The sequence below is a fragment of the Salmo salar genome, chromosome ssa11 (genome assembly GCF_905237065.1).
Source record: "Salmo salar chromosome ssa11, Ssal_v3.1, whole genome shotgun sequence".
Classification (NCBI taxonomy): Eukaryota; Metazoa; Chordata; class Actinopteri; order Salmoniformes; family Salmonidae; genus Salmo; species Salmo salar.
Genome location: NC_059452.1, coordinates 66,839,958 through 66,860,612, shown reverse-complemented (window position 1 = coordinate 66,860,612; position 20,655 = coordinate 66,839,958). Strand labels below are relative to the sequence as shown.

At 42.2% G+C, this 20,655-nt stretch overlaps 1 long non-coding RNA gene, 3 other non-coding genes and 1 pseudogene across 4 annotated transcripts; all 5 read left to right on the top strand.

Annotated features, from left to right (window-relative positions):
- Nucleotides 1–3,495: 3,495 nt before the first annotated feature.
- LOC106562958 (28S ribosomal protein S2, mitochondrial-like) lies at nt 3,496–11,328 on the top strand (annotated as a pseudogene).
- Nucleotides 11,329–12,550: 1,222 nt separating this feature from the next.
- Nucleotides 12,551–19,031, top strand: LOC106562957 (uncharacterized). Its single transcript, XR_001319149.2, has 8 exons — nt 12,551–12,833; nt 13,623–13,756; nt 14,640–14,715; nt 14,994–15,108; nt 16,022–16,097; nt 16,400–16,529; nt 18,197–18,260; nt 18,690–19,031. It is a non-coding gene; the product is annotated as an uncharacterized lncRNA (long non-coding RNA).
- LOC123725272 (small nucleolar RNA SNORA17) lies at nt 14,769–14,900 on the top strand. Its single transcript, XR_006757773.1, has one exon. It is a non-coding gene; the product is annotated as a small nucleolar RNA SNORA17 (small nucleolar RNA).
- On the top strand, nt 16,151–16,282 carry LOC123725273 (small nucleolar RNA SNORA17). The gene has a single exon (XR_006757774.1). It is a non-coding gene; the product is annotated as a small nucleolar RNA SNORA17 (small nucleolar RNA).
- LOC123725271 (small nucleolar RNA SNORA17) lies at nt 18,317–18,448 on the top strand. The gene has a single exon (XR_006757772.1). It is a non-coding gene; the product is annotated as a small nucleolar RNA SNORA17 (small nucleolar RNA).
- Nucleotides 19,032–20,655: the final 1,624 nt, after the last annotated feature.

Sequence of the window (20,655 nt, the reverse complement as noted above, 5' to 3'; positions counted from 1 at the left end):
ACAATTGTAAACCAAGGAAGATGCTGACAAGTGAGGACATTTTGCAGGTCCTCACAAGGAAAAAAGCTACTTTAGCTTAGGGTTTGGGGTTAAGGTTAGGGAAAATTATTTTTAATGGGAATCAATTGTTGGTCCTCAAAGTATAGTAAAACAAACGTATGTCAGTCACCAGATGTCAACCCAATTGGACACTTATGGGAGGTTGTAGAGCAGCACCTGAGACATTTTCCACCACCATCAACAAAATATCAAGTGGATGGAATTTCTTGTGGATGAATGGTGTTGCATCCCCAGTGGTGTGTATTCATGGATGTCAAGGAAAGCCAGGCTTCACCAAATATTAGACTAATTAAAAAATATATACAGTACCAGTCAAACGTTTGGACACACTGAGCTCAACTGTGGGTTGTCCTGCGGCAGCAATCCCCCAAGGGAGGCTAGTATGGATTTGGCTTCACAACAATCAAATCACATCACATTGTCAGAATAACGTGTCTGTTTCTGGTCTGCTTGTGTTGATATCCTGCAGTAGCTAGCTTGCTAAATAATCCCTTTTCTAAGCCTTCGATGGAGATGGGGATTTGGACTTGTGGTTTTGACTTAATTATCTGTACAGGAAAATGATTATGATGGCGATTCTGATCTAATCATGAATTAATGTTGGCTTGAGATGATTGAAGTTCAATATGTAGCATAGATGTAGCCTAGTAGGCTCACATAACTAGCTAGTTAACATAGCTTGTTCATTATTGCCCATGCGAAGAAGTTAGGCTAGCAAGCATTTTAGCTTCGTAGCCTATGACAACAAAAACTAAAAGTGTACTGTATGACAGAGCCATAGACCGTTTTGCCAACATGAAAGAAGAGGATGGCATTGGCGTTCAACTAGTCTAGAAGTAGAGTGAGTCGGCTTCCTATTTCGCAACAAAGCATCCTTCACTCATGCTGCCAAACATACCCTCGTAAAACTGACCATCCTACCGATCCTCGACATCGGCGATGTCATCTATAAAATAGCCTCCAATACTCTACTCAACAAATTAGATGCAGTCGATCACAGTGCCATCCATTTTGTCACCAAAGCCCCATATACTACCCACCACTGTGACCTGTACGCTCTTGTTGGCTGGCCCTCGCTTCATACTCGTCACCAAACCCAATGGCTCCAGGTCATCTACAAGTCTCTGCTAGTTAAAGCCCCGCCTTATCTCAGCTCACTGGTCACCATAGCAGCACCCACCCGTAGCACACAGGTATATCTCTCTGGTCACCCCCAAAGCCTATTCCTCCTTTGGCCACCTTTCCTTCCAGTTCTCTGCTGCCAATGACTGGATGAACTGCAAAAATCACTGAAGCTGGAGACCCATATCTCCCTCACTAGCTTTAAGCACCAGCTGTCAGAGCAGCTCAAAGATCACTGCACCTGCACCCATCCAACTACCTCATCCCCATACTGTATTTATTTATTTATCTTCCACCTTTGCACCCCAGTACCTCTACTTGCACATTCATCTTCTGCACATCTACCATTCCAGTGTCTAATTGCTATATTGTAATTACTTCGCCACCGTGGCCTATTTATTGCCTTACCTCCATTATCTTACCTCATTTGCACTCACTGTATATACATTTTTCTTTTTTCTACTGTATTATTGACTGTATGTTTGTTTATTCCATGTGTAACTCTGTGTTGTTGTATGTGTCGAACTGCTGTGCTTTTTCTTGGCCAGGTCGCAGTTGTAAATGAGAACTTGTTCTCAACTAGCCTACCTGGTTAAATAAAGGTGAAATAAAAAATAAAAATAAAAGTCAACTTGTTTTTGTTTTTTATTTCTTGAGCACGAAACAAATCATTACCATGGACAGCCACATTATATTTAGCAACATTGATTGGACTAAATCGTTTTTGGTATATTTAATTTTGTTTTCGCGGTATTAAACTAATGATATGTAGCCTAGTTGATTTGATGATGTTGAAATGGTGCTGGAATAGTGGAGGCAGTGCTCCTGTTGTCTTTGTGCTAACTCGGTGGTTCTATACTGAACAAAAATCTAAATGCAACATGCAACAATTTCAACGATTTTATACATTTAAATATATTATTTACAGTTTAGAAATATATTTACAGTTCATATAACGAAGTCAGTCAATTGAAATAAATAAATTAGGCCCTAATCTATGGATTTCACATGACTGGGCAGGGGTGCAGCCATGGGTGGGCCTGGGAGGGCATAGGCCCCCACCCACTGGGGAAGCCAGGCCCAGCCAATCAGAATTAGTTTTTCATCACAAAAGGGCTTTATTACAGACAGAAATACTCATTAGTTTCATCAGCTGTCTGAGTGGCTGGTCTCAGAAGCTGGATGTGAAGCTGGATGTGGAGGTCCTGGGTTGACTAGGTTACACGTGGTCTGCGGTTGTAAGGCCGGTTGAAAGTATTACCACATTTTTGTAAACCACGTTGGAGGTGGCTTATGGTAGAGAAATTAACATTCAATTCTCTGGCAACAGCGCTGGTGGACATTCGTGCAGTCAGCATGCCAATAGAAAAACTTGAGACATCTGTGCTATTGTGTTGTGTGGGAAAACTGCACATTTTCAAGTGGCCTTTTATTGTCCCCAGCACAAGGTGCACCTGTGTAATGATCATGCGGTTTAATCAGCTTCTTGATACACCACACCTGTCAGGTGGATGGATTATCTTGGCAAAGGAGAAATGCTCACTAACAGAGATGTAAACAAATTTGTGCACAAAATTTGAGAGAAATAAGCTTTTTGTGTGTATGGTACATTTCTGTGATCTTTTATTTCAACTCATGAAACCAAGACTTTACATGTTGCGTTTATATTTTTGTTCAGTATGGTTGTTTAGGAAACTGTCAAAAACATTAACTTGTTTTTCCACGCTGTTGGTCTAACTGTTTGTTACATGCAATATTTGTTTTGCGGACTTCAACTGACAGATTGCTCTCAGGTTATGTGATTAAACAAAGGTATGTGTCGTTCAATTTATTCCGCCACTGTGTGCCAGTTGTCTTTTTGTTGTCTCTGCCTTATTTTAGGCTATATCACGGTGGCTTATGAAGGAATGGGTTATAGAGCAAACAACACAGTTATCACAAACTAACTTGTTAAATGGCTTTTTTACAAGCTTGACTTCCCCAGTGATTTTATACAGACACCGCTACTGCACATCTCACAAATGGAGTTCAAAACACTTGTAGAATATACGCCAATGCGCATTGATGCTGTTCTGGCGGCTCGTGGCGGCCGAACGCCCAATTTAAGACGCATTATGTTGGTGTTTCCTTTATTTTGGCAGTTACCTGTACATTTATTTTGTATTACATTTCAATAAAGTTTTTGAATAAACATTCAAATTAATGAATGTTCATGGGAGTTGTGGTCCAATATAAATTATTGACGCTTGATCTAGCGCCCACGGAACAGCCAATGGACTACAACTACCCAGTCACATTTTTATTTGACCTTCAGTGGGAGGGTACAGAGCCCAATCAAACATGGCAGCCGGAGTTTTTACCAAAGGTACAGTTTATTTAAATGATATAATCAATTTATGTATGTTGGTTATGTTTCTAAAGAAAATAGATTATAAATCTATTTTGCTACCTTGTAAAACTGTACAACCTTTGCTCGTTTGATAGGCCGATAATTCCATTACACAACCAATGCATACTGGCTAGCTAGCAGTAGCGTCACACTAGAGGTCTGCCTGGGCCTGATTTCTTCGTCTTTCTCCCGCCCGCCCGCACCCTCTGCCTTTCTGTCCGACTCCCACCCACAACCGCAAGAATTGTCCAAAACCCGACCTAGTCCCAGCAATTTTTCCCCCTATAGGCTGTATCAAATGTGCAAAAATAATTTAAGAAATAGGTTAATTTACCAGAGATTCTCAGGTGGCCCATTATTTTAGGCTATCTGTATTACTGGGCTACAGTATACTAGTATTTGACATGTACAAGTAATAATAAGTAACAATGCAATAATCAATAACAATCTATTACTAGAAAAAAACACGAGGAATAGAAAATATGAAATACACAAAGTAAGCAAGCATACAATATACAGGAAATATTTAAAAAGTCCGTTCCAATACCATATTTACATGTGCAGGGAAACTGGAGTGATGGATGTAGACATGTATAGGGGTAAGGGGACTAGGCAACAGGATATAAGAACAGTAGCAGCAGCTTGTATGTGAGTGGGTGTGTAGAGTCTGTATAAATGTATGTGAATATTATGTGTGAGTGAGCAAATTATGCAGTGAGTCTTTGTGTGTTGGAGTGACAGTGAGTGTGTAGGGCCCTGTGAGTGTGCATAGAGACAGCGCAAATATTGAAATAAGGTCAATAAAGATACAAGGTAAACAGTCCGTGAAGCTCTTTTTGAAACTTTTTTTTATAGCTATTTATCAGTTGTATTCCTTGGGGATAGAAGCTATTCAGGAGCATATTGGTGTCAGACTTGATGCACCGGTACCTCTTGCCATGCTGCAGTACAGAGAATAGTCTATGGCTTGGGGTCTTTGACAGTTTTCCAGGTATACTTTTCACACCGCATGATGTAGAGGTCCTGGTAGGCAGGGAGCTCTGTCTGCACATAAACTTAGCAAAAAAAGAAACGTCCCTTTTTCAGGACCCTGTCTTTCAAAGATAACTCCTAAAAATCCAAATAACTTCACAGATCTTCATTGTATAGGGTTTAAACACTGTTTCCCATGCTTGTTCGATGAACCATAAACAAATAATGAGCATGCACCTGTGGAAGTGTTGTTAAGACACTAACAGCTTACAGACGATAGGCAATTAAGGTCACAGTTATGAAAACCTAGGACACTGAAGAGACCTTTCTACTGACTCTGAAAAACACCAAAAGAAAGATGCCCATGCTCCCTGCTCATCTGCATGACCGTGCCTTAGGCATGCTGCAAGGAGGCATGAGGACTGCAGATGTGGCCAGGGCAATAAATTGCAATGTCCGTACTGTGAGACGCCTAAGACAGAGCTACAGGGAGACAGGACGGACAGCTGATCATCCTCGCAGTGGCAGACCACGTAACAACACCTGCACAGGATCGGTACATCCGAACATCACACCTGCAGGACAGGTACAGGATGGCAACAACAACTGCCCGAGTTACACCAGGAACGTACAATCCCTCCATCAGTGCTCAGACTGTCCGCAATAGGCTGAGAGAGGCTGGACTGTGGGCTTGTAAGCATGTTGTAAGGCAGGTCCTCACCAGAAATCCAGGCAACAACGTCGCCAATGGGCACAAACCCACCGTCGCTGGACCAGACAGGACTGGCAAAAAGTGCTCTTCAATAACGAGTTACGGTTTTGTCTCACCAAGGGTGATGGTCGGATTCGCGTTTATCGTCGAAGGAATGAGCGTTACACCGAGGCCTGTACTCTGGAGCGGGATCGATTTGGAGGTGGAGGGTCCGTCATGGTCTGGGACGGTGTGTCACAGCATCATCGGACTGAGCTTGTTGTCATTGCTGGCAATCTCAACGCTGTGCGTTACAGGGAAGACATCCTCCTCCCTCATGTGGTACCCTTCCTGCAGGCTCATCCTGACATGACCCTCCAGCATGACAATACCACCAGCCATACTGTTCGTTCTGTGCGTGATTTCCTGCAAGACCGGAATGTCAGTGTTCTGCCATGGCCAGCGAAGAACCCAGATCTCAATCCTATTGAGCACATCTGGGACCTGTTGGATCGGAGGGTGAGGGCTAGGGCCATTCCCCCCAGAAATGTCCGGGAACTTGCAGGTGCCTTGGTGGAAGAGTGGGGTAACATCTCACAGCAAGAACTGGCAAATCTGGTGCAGTCCATGAGGAGGAGATGCACTGCAGTACTTTATGCAGCTGGTGGCCACACCAGATACTGACTGTTACTTTTGATTTTGACCCCCCCCCTTTGTTCAGGGACACATTATTCCATTTCTGTTAGTCACATGTCTGTGGAACTTGTTCAGTTTGTCTGTTGATGAATCTTGTTATGTTCATACAAATATTTACACTTGTTAAGTTTGCTGAAAATAAACACAGTTGACAGTGAGAGAACGTTTATTTTTTTTGCTGAGTTTATATCAGACAATATTGTAGATGTAGTTTGAAGAGTGCAGAGTTGGAGACTTGCACTTTCTCTTGAGCTATTTTCATAGCCTACCTTTTAGGAGTGGGAAGATTTTCAGACGGAGTAAACTATAGCCTAATCATATTTAGGAGAAAGTACATTTCCTTGGAAAGATGACTGCCCCATGCTTCTCCGCCCATGCATAGGCTATATCCTACTCTACTTAATTGAGACCACACGCGCACCTAAACTCTCACGTATGGCTACTGAACTTAAAGCAACAAGAATGATGACAGCAACACTTGCTACGTTTTGCATATAGGATATCATTAAAATTTGGGAAAATATTCAGACTCCTTCCCCTTTTCCACATTTTGTTACATTACAGCCTTATTCTAAAATTGATTACATTCTCTCTTTTCCCCCCCTCAATCTATACACAACTCCCCCCAAAATTAAAGATACATTATTTACATAGGTATTCAGACCCTTTGCTTTGAGCTCAGGTGCATCCTGTTTCCATTGATCATCCTTGAGATGTTTCTACAACTTGATTGGAGTCCACCTGTGGTAAATTAAATTGATTGGACATGATTTGGAAATGCACACACCTGTCTATATAAGGTCCCACAGTTGACAGTGCATGTCAGAGCAAAAACCAAGCCATGAGATCGAAGGAATTGTCTGTAGAGCTCCGGGACAGGATTGTGTTGAGGCACAGACCTGGGGCAGGGTGCCAAAATATTTCTGCAGCATTGAAGGTCCCCAAGAACACAGTGGCCTCCATCATTCTTAAATGGAAGAAGTTTAGAACCACGAAGACTCTTCCTAGAGCTGGCCGCCCCGCTAAACTGACCATTCGGGGGAGAAGGGCCTTCCAGAAGGACAACCATCACTGCAGCACTCCACCAATCAGGCCTTTATGGTAGAGTGGCCAGATGGAAGTCACTCCTCAGTTGGGCTGGGTAATATGGCCCAAATATTATATCACAGTATTTTTTTTTTTTAATTGGATGGTATTTTTAGTTTTTGAATAGTGAAAGTTGTACATTTGCTTTATGAGTAGTGAGTGATCCTAGGGTGGCAACACATACAATCTAAGTGATTTCAGTGAGTCTTTCTCCATTCTGATTGTTTTATACTGTTCAATTCAACCAAAACAAATTTCAGCACTTATCATTTCTGCATTTCCTGCACTCAATTGCTGTGGTGGAAAAAGTACCCAATTGTCATACTTGAGTAAAAGTAAAGATATGTTTAATAGAAAATTACTCAAGTGAAAGTCATCCAGTAAAATACTACTTGAGTAAAAGTCTAAAAGTATTTGGTTTTAAGTATACTTAAGTGTCAAAAGTAAATGTAATTGATAAAATGTACTTAAGTATCAAAAGTACAAGTGTAAATAATTTCAAATTCCTTATTAAGCAAACCAGATGGCACCATTTTCTTTTTTTAATTATTTACTGCTAGCCAGGGGCGCACTCCAACACTCAGACTTAATTTACATACAAAGCATTTGTGTTTAGTGAGTCCTTCAGAGCAGAGGCAGTAGATGACCATGGATGTTCTCTTGACAAGTGTGTGAATTGGACCATTTTCCTGTCCTGCTAAGCATTCAAAATGTAACAAGTACTTTTAGGTGTCAGGGAAAATGTATGGAGTAAAATGTACAGTATTTTCTTTCGGAATGTAGTTTAGTAAAAGTTGTCAAAAATAGTCAAGTACAGATACAAAAAAAAAAACGACTTAAGTAAAAAATACTTTCAAGTACTACTTAAGTACTTTATGCCACTGCTCAATTGAGAGAATTTCCACACTGCCACGTAGCGCTGCACGACATGGGCAAATAATCGAGGACTTATTTTTAACCAAATGTTGCAATTGTGATTTGACTTGCGAATTAGAGCAAAACTGCTGGAATCATGGAAATAGAATAGTCATTCTAATTCTATTGTTATAATAGTGAACACTTTGAATACAGTGTTTGAGATGACAATAAATAAAAATGCCAGGGAGGAGTTATTGTGACATGGTAGGAACTAAAGTGTTGATAAGTGTTTTCTAGTGGACACTATAAGCTTTGGCTACATTGCATGTTTTCTCTTAGCTACTTAATGTAGCTAACATATTCTTGCTTTGCATATTCCTCTTTGATTTAGAAGATACTGTTGCACAAACAACATGTGGATTTAGGTCTACACCATCACTGGTATTATCAGGCTGTATTAGCTAGCTACGTTTGCTCTTACTCAGTACATTTATTTGCTGGCTATTAGCATCTCACAAGATTTAGGGCGACTTGCTAAGAACCTGTATTTGCTTTGTCATTGTGGGGTATTGTGTGTAGATTGAGGGGAAAAAACGATTTAATCAATTTTAGAATAAGGCTGTAGCGTAACAAAATGTGGAAAAAGTCAAGGGGTCTGAATACTTTCTGAATGCACTGCAGCCTTTTCATTTTTAATGATTTTTTTTAAATGTATTTTTTACTGCACCTCGGCTCACGTTGGTTGAGCTCCCTACACTTTTTTCCGTTATCAATATTTATTTACAGACACGGTAGTAAACAACAGTCTAATCATATGTAGTTAATTTCATATTTAACTGCCACTTGATTCTCTGCCCATGTAGGCAGCCTACTCTATTTCAATGAGACCACACATACTAGGCACACTTGAACTTACATACCCAACTATAGAGGAGAGGTAGGCTACTGAAGTTGAACCAGTGAATTATGTGTGAATTATGCCAAAAAAATTATGCTTTTAATACAATAGGTAGGCTTAAAATAATGCATGCAAAGCATCATGACAAACATTTTCAAATAATCTGCGGGACAACAAATATTTGAATGCCAAAGTAATCTGTTTGATTTCCCGCTCCTGGCGCACCGCAATAATCTCTGTCGGGTCCATCGGGAATGCAGCCCTCTACATCACACATTCAAATCAAGTTGGATAGTCAGCGCTACAATGTAATCGCTGATATGTTGTAGTTAGCTACTGTTGTAATTTTATGACTGCTAGCTAACTTGATGCTGGTGTGTTTCTTAGGTTTGTGCAGGCTCCACCACCCCTGGCTTGTTGCAGCCGGATATTCCTGTATTGGACCGCTCTGTGCGACTGCTGCGGCCGTCAAAACACTCCCCTTGCAAACTGACAGCACAGGTAGGCAGTTGTCAGCGACACGTACATTTAGCTATCTTACATTAGTTATAGGTATGGATATTAAGTTTTACACGCATTCATAAACATTCTCTACTCCACCATCACAAGGCGATAATCTCTTCTCTCTTTTTTTTTTTTTGTAGATGTCACTGACAAGATCCTGAACCTTCCTGTTGAAATGCCAGATTTCTTCCGCTTGTCAGAACTGTTCTCCTTGAAAGATCTATTCGATGCCAGAGTTCACCTCGGCCACAAGAAAGGCTGCAGACACAGGTGTGTTGACTATGATTTCCATATTTCATCTAACAGTTGCACTATGATTTTTTTTTGTCAACTTGTCATTGTGGTTCACATTAGACTTATGACTCTTCTCTACCATCTTGGATTAGACGAGTAGAATAAAGAATCTCCATTGGGCAAAATGTTTCAGCTTTCAGATATTAGAGACAACATGTAAGTATAAACAGAATGACGTTCCCACACAAACAATCAATCTCTGGTTTCGCTTTCTCCTTTGCTCCCGCTCTTTCTACCTCCCTCTGTTGTAGGCTGATGGAGCCCTAGATGTTCGGCAGTCGTCTGGACCAAGACATCATCGACCTAGACCAGACAGTGGAGCACCTCCAGAGCGCCCTGAACTTTACCGCCCACATCGCCTACCGTGGCGGCGTCATCCGCTTCGTCTCCCGCCGCCGCCAGTTTGGTCACCTGGTGGAGAGCACGGCGTAAGACTGCGGAGAATATGCCCACACACGCTACTGGCAGGGCGGCCTGCTCACCAACGCACCCATCCAGTATGGCCCTGGGGTTCGGCTGCCTGACCTCATCGTCTTCCTCTCAATGCTGAACAACGTCTTCCAGCAGCACGTGGGGGTCCGTGACGCGGCCAAGATGAATATACCCACAGTGGGGCTGGTGGACTCTTAACTGCAACCCCAGCCTGGTGACTTGGAATGATGACACACCAGCCGCTATGGAGTTGTACTGCCGCCTGTTCAAGATGACCATCAACCGAGCCAAGGACAAAAGGAGACAGATGGAGCGTCTATCGGCAGTGGGCCTCACACCAGGCTCTTAGTGAGCATCAACAAGGGGGAATGAAGGGCCCCTGTTTGAGTTCTTTGAAAATGCATTCTTCTTTACTCCCTTCCTTGAAGAAATACCTGATCTAAAGTAACAGGATAGGTGAAATCTTTACCTTTTGGCTAAGAGAGTAGTATCTGGAGGCAAGTGTTCCACTTATTAGTTTGCCCCAACACATGGATATCAGATTATGGATTTATGACAAAGAAGAGAAGATGGAGGATTAATTTTCAGTATTTGAACAGGGACAAGGACATTACTGCTAAAATACTCTGAAGCATCATGTTTCAGCAACAGATTTGGGGAATTTGTACAGAATTGTTGCTCTTTTTCTAGATGTATCTGGAGAAGCTGAGGTGTACAAAATGTGTAATTCCTATGTTTGTTCCATCAAATGATCCAGATTTGATCAGCATGTTTCCAGATTATTGCTAAATCTCAGTTTGTTTTTCATTGTCTGGTCAAATTCAATGAAATAATAGCATTTCTGTATCAAATGACATGAATGCACTACACTCATTCTATTTATCAAGTACATTTTATTTTCACTAAATTTGTTTGGTCTCTTCTTTTGTAAGCATTTGTCTTCACGCACACTTTTTCGTGGATTTTAATACTGGGCTAAAAGTGTTCATGTCCAACTAGTATAAAAAACAATTACTTTGGCAATGACTAAATTTATCTAATCCTTATCATTGTGCCAATAAAATGTATAGCTATGGCATATTTATTATTACATATGAAAACATGACACTTACACCAAGGAGAGTGATCATGGTGACTCTATTGCACCCACTGTATAGCAATCAACATATCAGATGTCTTCATCGTAGCTTCTATTTTGGATCAACTTTAACCATGTTTCCATCTACAGTTTATGTGAGTAAAGTCATATCTTATTTTTTTAAAAGTCAGGACAGCTGTTATGGAAACAGGAAATTTAGGTTGAATTTTATAAATGAGGACAAATAATTTGTTCGTTCATGGTGTGATCTTTTTGTGTCTGTAAAGTTCATTATGTGTGAAATGGCAGTGGAAACGCCTTTATGCGCAAATATTGATATAACCATCCTATCGTAGTAAATTTGGAGTCGTGATAACATGGTGTGTGTTTCTCCCACTACGACTCGGGAGACCATGCCGTTTATTAGGCTACAGATTAAATATTGTAAATGATGAACTTCACAGGACGGTGAAGGTGCACTGTGATCTTCATGCTCCTTTCCAAAAAATATCCTGGGTCTTATTCTGGTGACGATGACTGATGCTTGACTGCCGTTTGACAAACACAAATATTCTCACTCTTATCCATAATCTCATGTAGATCAGGAATGGGAAATCATGGGGGCTGCAGTGGCTCTGCGTACCCCACCCCTGCCCTCCCCTCTGCGAGCAAAACATTTTATAGGCCCCCCTCGTGCCAGCGAAGAGAAAACAATTCTGCCATGGGACGTCGAGAAAATGTTGCCGTTTTAAAGCAAGTTTGCTGTAATTCTACTAATTTTGCCGTGGAGCGGATAGAAAAAATGCAGCTTTTAATATGGTCACTGACGATCAATGGGCCACACCCTGGTCAGTAATTCGACCATGATACTACAAGTTTAGATAGCTGGCCTCTAGACTCATTTACCAATCTAAATACATTTAGCTGACACGAGCTAATCGAGTGACTGCTGATGCGCAACCAAATTTCGAAATGGCACCTTGTGTATTCTATTATGCTAACTCTCAACAGTAGGTTGAGACCCAGACAGTTCCTAAAAAATAAATACATTTGGGCCACTGCGTCTACAGCCTACCAGCACTGTGAGCTGTTGGTTAGAGCAGGGTTTCCCAAAGTCGGTCCTGGGGCCCCCCTCCCCTGTGTGCACGTTTTGTTTTTTGCAAAAGCACTGCAAAGCGGATTCAAACAATCAAAGATTGATGAGTTGGTAAGTTGAATCAGCTGTGTAGTACTAGGGCAAAAAACAAAACATGCACCTGGGGGCCCAGGACCGACTATGGGAAACCTTGGGCTAGAGTGCACATGCCAAGGCCAGAGTAGGAATATTTGCTATTTAATTAATGCAACAGTTTTAGTGACAAAATTATCAGTAGAGTTGAAAATGCGATGGAAACATATTGAACTATAATCTTTTATTGGGTACATGAAGACTTACGCGAAAACGTACATTTGGTGTGCACTACTTAACGACGCACTGGTTTTGATCCGCAAAAAGTACATTTGGTTGAAACCCCACTGGTGTGGAAAAGGCGCATATTTACTTTTTGCTTATTCTGGAGTATTCACTTAAACCTGCCGCCAGTTGAATGGAAACCTAGCTAGTGGACCTGTATGCGATTGAATGAAACCACTCGAACGCATATTTGCTTGCCTTAAATTGTCCTTCAAAGATTCCGTAGGTGATCCTTATAAATAGATACCTCCCGGTTTCTCGTTCTCTTGTCTTCTGTTCTCACTCAGAGGTCTGAGTATGGTGAGTAGCACATGTTGGTTTACGTGTTTTTAGTTTCAGGCCTACCTACTGTAGTACTGTACAGACGGTTTCTGATACGTTTGGCAACGATGTTTCTGGAGCGTCTGATAAATATTCGAAGTAACATGTTGCTGGTTCAAATTAACGCATGTAACTTAGTCTGACATTGGCTGTTGGCAATTGCGGCTAGCAAAAGGAGCTCACTGACTGCCAGTCACTCACGTCGTATGCGTTTCATTTCTAGCGGGGTATGCATGCTTTTTATGCCTTATTTCTTTAAAATGTTATCTAATTAGAGGCGTTGCAGGCTCGGTTTGTGGCGTTTCCGTTTTTTCGATTGCGGCGGCCACCTGGGCCCTCATAGATTTGTCTACATTTTATGTATATGTAAACTAAAGGGCAACTCCACTTTTCAAACTCATTATCTCCAGCACCAAACCAGTGTCTACATGTGCGAAAACGTTGCGTTTCTGTGGTTAAGATAAAGGTCCTAAATGCTTCTGACATCACGGTAGGCTTAGAAGTAAGAAACTGTTTAAAAAAAAAACCCAAAAAACGATATAATAGCATTTAACCAGAGGGAGTCTATTTTCTTGCTCCCCATGACCCGCGAATATCAGTGTTTGAAAATCAGTCCTTACGATTTCTAGTTTTGTTATCGGCTATAACGTAACTGTGCCGTTTCCACATATGTAGACTGTTTTAGTGCTGGAGATTGTGAATGTTTGTGGCGGAGTTGCTCTTTTTAAGGGTAAAGAATGACTAATGTCCTGTGTTCTTTTTTTATAGTTGTCTCGGAGGTGAAGAGTACTAAGGGGAACATTAGATACCGCCATAATCTATTGGTGTCACTAGCCAAGCAGATGGCACATGAAAGTAGCAGTAATGCCTGCCTTTTCTCCCTGAAAAAATCTAATATAGTGGTAAGTTACACCAGGTGGCATTTGGAACTCTGTCCAGTCTAAAGAAGTAAAGTGTAATTGGTCTGTGATGAGAAATCATGCACCACGCTGAACTTGTGATGGATAACCTCTACCACATAATCTGAGACCTGCACAGACCTGGTTACAAATAAATGCTGGTTCATAAGGCTGGGTTGTGAATGCTTGGTTCTGGTTTCCCAGACATGGATTACGTCTACTTCTGGGCTAAAGCTATTTCATTGAAGAATCCATATAGGCCTCTCCTAACAGTTTAATGGGTTTGTTTCTCAGAAGATTAGTTACTAATGGTACCTCTTGGGGGTTCTTGCCCTTTGTGATGTAACTGCCTACAATGCCACTTAGTGAGTGGGCAGACAAACTAACCAATGATGGCATGGAGTGTATGTCTATGACCTATTAATCAAGCACATTTGATCTTGGTATGACTGATGCTTTAGAACAGGGGTATTGAACACTTGCTATAGGACAGGGTTTCCCAAAATGTCCTCTTGTCCCCAAGGGGTGCATGTTTTTGGTCTAAGCACTACACAGCTGATTTAAATAATCAACTAATCATCAATCTTTGTTAATTTGGATCAGTTCTGTTGGTGCAAAGACCAAAACGCTACCCTTCGAGGTCTGGAGCCTGCTGGTGTTCTGTTCTCCCTGATTTATTGGACCCACCTGGGGTCCTAGTCCTAAATCAGTCCCTGATTTTAGAGGAAACAAACTCAGTGGAACTGGCTTTGAGGTCCAGACTGAGGGCTGCAGAACTAGCAGCTATCTACTTGGACTAACTACTTATTATATCTACACTTTGACTATTTGTTGGCTTTGTTGCCTAGATCGGTTTCCTTAACTGTTACCATCTTGTTTTTTTCAGATAAAGGATGGTCTGGAAGTGCAGCAGTGCTGAGTTACTGGTCATAGTGGGTCATGACATGGTGCCACAAGCCATGGTAAGTCCTTGCCTTGTTTGGTTATGCACTGGCTGAATGTATTCCCCTAGCAATCTGCCCCTTGAGGTGTTGCAGTCCGACTGTACGTGTTGAGCCTGTGTCATGAGGGGCGGAGAGTGACAGGGCTATGTCTACGCCAAGGATCCAGAACAGTGGGTACTTGGAGTGATCATAGCGCCAACATCAGCAACAGTATATGAAATGTAATACGGCTAAATGACGGGTTCATATCATACATGTAACGTCCTGTTTTCTTTGGTTGTCCTTCGGATGTGAAGCTGCCAATGAGAAATTGGCATACTGCTGATTGGTGTCCTGTCCTAGCGGATGTAACCTGGAAGTAGCAGAGTGATTGCCGCCTCTCCTCCCCGAAAGAATGCTGTGCACTTAACGGTAAGCAGCATCCATGGCGTTTTCACTAAGTCTTAAAATAAATGTCCAATAGGTCTGTGACGAGAAATCATGCACCACGCTGAACTTGTGATGGATAACCTCTACCACATAATCTGAGACCTGCAGAGACGTGGTTACAAATAAATGCTAATTCATAAGGCTGGGTTGTGAATGCTTGGTTCGGGTTTCCCAGACATTGATTAAGCCTACTTCTGGGCTAAAGCTATTTCAGTGGAGAATCCACATAGGCCCCTAACAGTTTAATGGGATTGTTTTTCAGAAGACCAGTTACTAATGGTACCTCTTGGTGGTTGTTGCCCTTTGCGATGTAGCTGTGCCTACAATGCCACTGTTACACTGAGCGGGCAGACAAACTAACCAACGATGGCACGGCTGCCCTGTTCAGTGGGCATGGAACCAGGCCTGGTAGGCCCAGGTATCACCCCCTCACCGGGAGGAAAGGATGTCTGACCTATTAGTCAAGCACATTTGATCTTGATATGGCTGACGCTTTAGAACAGGGGTATTCAACCCTTGCCCTAAGACAGGGTTTCCCAAACTGCCCTCTTGACCCCAAGGGGTGCTGGTTTTGCTTTTGTCGAAGCACAGCTGATTTAAATAATCAACTAATCAAGCTTTGCTAGTTTCAATCAGTTCTGTTGGTGAAGAAAAAACGCTACCCTTTGAGGTCTGGAGCCTGCTGGTGTTCTGTTCTACCTGATTATTGGACCCACCTGGGATCACAGTTCTAAATCAGTCCCTGATTTTAGAGGAAACAAACTCAGAAGTGGCTTTGAGGTCCAGACTTTGAGGGCTGTCGAACTAGCAGCTATCTACTTGGACTAACTACTTATTATATCTACACTTTGACTATTTGTTGGCTTTGTTGCCCTAACTTTTACCATCTTTTCAGCTAAAGTATGGTCTGGAGGTGCAGCAGTGCTGACTTACTGGTCATAGTGGGTCATGACATGGTGCCACAAGCCATGGTAAGTCCTTGCCTTGTTTGGTTACGCACTGGCTGAATGTATTCCCCTAGCAATCTGTCCCTTGAGGTGTTGCAGTCCGACTGTACGTGTTGAGCCTGTGTCATGAGGGGCGGAGAGTGACAGGGCTATGTCTACGCCAAGGACCCAGAACAGTGGGTACTTGGAGTGATCATAGCGCCAACATCAGCAACAGTATATGAAATGTAATACGGCTCAGCAACAGTATATGAAATGTAATACGGCTAAATGACTGGGGTTCATATCATACATGTAATGTCCCGTTTTCTCTGGTTGTCCTTCAGATGTGAAGCTGCCAATGAGAAATTGGAGTACCACTGATTGGTGTCCTGTCCTAGCGGATGTAACCTGGAAGTAGCAAAATAATTGCTGCCTTTCCTTCCTGAAAGAATGCTGTGCAGTGTGCACATAACGGTAAACAACATCCATGGCATTTTAACTAAGTCTTAAAATAAATGTCTAATAGGTCTGTGATGAGAAATCATGCACCACGCTGAACTTGTGATGGATAACCTCTACCACATTATCTGAGGCCTGCAGAGACATGGTTACAAATTCTCAAAGCTTGTTAATGCTACTGAGCAAATGAACGGGTTGGTTTCATGAGCTGAAATAAAAGATTGCAGAAATTTCCATGTGCACAAGAACCTTATTTCTCTGTTTTGCACGAACTTCTTTGAGCATTTCTCCTTTGCCAAGATGATCCATCCACCTGATATGACATAAGCGTCATTATTAAACAGCATGATCATTACACAGGTACACCTTGTGCTGTGGACAATAAAATATGCAGTTTTGTCAACACAATGCCAAAGATCTCTCAAGCTGAGGGAGTGCAATTAGCATGCCGACTGCAGGAATGTCCACCAGAGCTGTTGCCAGATTTGGATATTCATTTCTCTACCATAAGCAGCCTCCCGACGTTTTAGAATTTGTCAGGACTGCCGTATTTTCACCTATAGGATCTGAGACGGCTACCCGGACAGCTGAAACTGGGTTTGCGCAACATTCATTGCTGTCAAACAGTCTCAGGACGATCGTTGTCTTGACCTGACTACAGTTCGGTGTCTTTAGCAGCAAAATGCTCAGCTTTGCTGGCACGCTGGAGGAGTGTGCCCTTCACAGGTGTATCCCAGTTTTAACTGTACCGGGTAGATGGCAGGGAAAGTTGTGAAGTGCCCTGTGGTGTTAGGATATGGGCAGGCATAAGCTATGGACAACAAACGCAATTGCATGTTATCGATGGCAATTTCAATGTAGAGATTCCGTGATGAGATCCTGAGGCCCGTTGTTGTGCCGCCATCTGCCTCACCTCGTGTTTCAGCGCTAATGCATGGCCCTATGTCGCCATGATCTGTACACAGTTCCTGTGAGCTGAAATGTCCCGGTTCTTCCATGGCTTACATACTCACCAGAGCATGTTTATGATGCTTTGTATCGAAGTGTATGATGGCGTCTCCCTGCAATGTCCAGCAACTTCACACAGCCATTTAAGTGGAACAGGCCACACTCAATCATCTGATCCACTCGTGAAGATGTTGTGATGATTGAGGTAAATGGTTGTCGTGCGAGCCTTTATCTGTGACCAAAATCTGTATTCCCTGTCTTGTGAAATCTATAGATCAGGGCCTAATGAATTTAGTACCATTGACTGATTTCCTTGTGACTAAACTATGACATTTTGAATTTATAGATTAAACCTACTCATGGACTAAAGCTCTTTCAATGGAGAATCCATGTAGGCCCCAATGTTTAATAGGTTTGTTTTTCAGCACATGTATTAATGGTGTTTCCTACCCCTTGATGTACTTGTGGCTCCAATGCCACTGTCTGCCTGCTCATTGCATGACAAACTGACCCACAATGACTTGACTGCCCTCTAGTGGGAAGCGGGTACGGAACACTTCCAGGTACCCAGACCCTCGCCAGGAGGGCAGAGTGTACTAACCTATTAATCACGTTTGTTAGTGGTGCAATACTCTAGAACTAGCATCAATGTATTTGGACCCACTACTTAATATGTATGCTGTTGCCTTGATCTGTGGCTTTTCAAACTTAACTGTAACATCTGTTATTTTCAGATGGTCTGGAGGTGTAGCAGTGCACACTGGTCGTAGTGGGGTTGACATGGAGCCGCAAGTCATTGTAAGTCCGCCTCATTCGGTTACACACTGGCTGAATGTATATTGGTCTCAACGAAATCTGCCCCTTGAGGTGTTGCAGTCCGACTGTACGTGTTGAGCCTGTGTCATGAGGGGCGGAGAGTGACAGGGCTATGTCTACGCCAAGGACCCAGAACAGTGGGTACTTGGCGTGATCATGGCACCGATATTTGGCTGTATTGAGACCCGTAGACAAATGTTATCTTATAGTGCTTGAACAGGTGTCTGAGTGCTTGTTTTAAACTGAGGTACTTGATCTTGTTTTGCCAAAACCAATTTTATTACCGACAGGTAATTGCCATTGGGCCAATACTTAGTTGATTCAACTAACCAGAGGTTTTGGGACTTGGTCACTTAAGGTTGCAGGGTTTTTTTGGCATTAATTCTCACCCACTTCCTGATTCATTGATAGATCGGAGAGGTGCTGAAGAACAAATGAAGATTGTGACCCGTTTCAGTTGAAGATGTAAGGTGGCAGTAATGGGTTGTACCTTAGTAGAAGAAAGCAGATTGTTCAGTTGCCGGTCCTAGACTAGGGTGCCATCTGATTTTTATGTGTATGCAGCTGCCACTATTATAGCCTTTAGATGCCGTTTACCACAGCATGCTCATCATGCGAAAACCCTTTTGACTTGGTGTAATTGGCTCAACAAATACTAATTAAACAATGTACCTGGCCTGTTTGATTTAAATAAATGTATTGCTTTCAAGATAATTGAAATAAACAAAAGCTGGTCTCAGTGGTTGGTTGAAATTTAAGCTTTTTTTCTTCAGATGCCCTTCACTATGACAACTACAGAGACCTGAAAGTTGTTGATGTGAACTTATTGAATTGACAAACCAGTGTGAAGTCACAGGTCTGCTGGAATGGATGGAAATTAAGTTGAGCATGGTTTCAGTGTGACCTTCATGCCTTGACTGTGAAATGGAGGGACAAAATACACACCGATAGCAACAGGATTAGAGGTCGACCGATTATTCGGAATGGCCGACTTAATTGGGGCTGATTTCAAGTTTCATAACAATCGCCGTTTTTGGACACCGATCATGGCCGGTTACATTGCCCTCCACGGGTAGACTGCGTGGCAGGCTGACTACCTGTTATGCGAATGTAGCAAGGAGGTAAGGTGCTAGCTAGCGTTTAACATATCTTTTTTTTTTATCTCAACATAATCACTAGTTAACAACACATGGTTGCTATTACTAGTTTGTGCTGCGTTGCCTGTTAATTTATCATTGAATACTTCGCCAAATGAGTAACAAGCGCATTTGCAAAAAAAGCACTGTCGTTGCACCAATGTGTACCTAAACAATGCACACTATCTTTTTAAACCTGCTTATTTAGTTAATATTGCCTGCTAACATTAAGTTGTTTTAACTAGGGAAATTGTCACTTTTCTTTCGTTCTGTGCAACAGTCAGGGTATTTAAATTTACGGATGCCACCCATTAGATAAAATATGGAACGGTTCCGTATTTCACTGAAAGGAACGTTTTGTTTTTGAAATGATAGTTTCGGGATTTGACGATATTAATGACCTAAGACTTGTATTTCTGTGTTATAATTAAGTATTTGATTGAGTGGTGGTAGGCGGCAGCAGCAGGCTCGTAAGCATTCATTCGAACAGCACTTTTGTGCATTTGCCAGCAGCTCGTCGCTGTGCTTCAAGCATATCAACTCCCGAGATTAGGCTGGTGTAACCGATGTGAAATGGCTAGTTAGTGGGGTGCACGCTAATAGCGCTTCAATTACGTGACGTCACTTGCTCTGAGACCTTGAAGTTGTTCCCCTTGCTCTGCAAGGGCGATGGGTAATGCTTCAAGGGTGGCTGATGTGTTCCTGGTTCAAGCCCAGGTAGGAGCAAGGAGAGGGACGGAAGCTACTGTTAAAATGGCAATACTAAAGTGCCTATAAGAACATCCGATAGTCAAAGGTATATGAAATACAACACGTATAGAGTCTTATAACTTCTTACCTGGGACTATTGAAGACATGTTAAAAGGAAACACCAGCTTTCATATGTTCTGAGCAAGGAACTTAAACTTTAGCTTTCTTACATGGCACATATTGCACATTAACTTTCTTCTCCAACACTTGCATTATTTGAGGTATAATTTATTGATGTGTTGTAATTGTCATTATTACAAAATAAAAGGCCCGATTTAATCGGCATTAATCATAATCAGTCGACCTCAACAGGATGGCTTTCAAACTTCCCCATAAGTGGCTGTATGTGGCCGTTGTTTGAGTGCAGTCTACTTGTTCCAGATATGTTCATGAGATTGGTTACGGGATCTCCCCATGAGAAATCCTTTTTCATGCCCCTGGCTGTCTGAGTGGATCATGTTCCGGACAGGAAATGTATAAAAACTCACCAT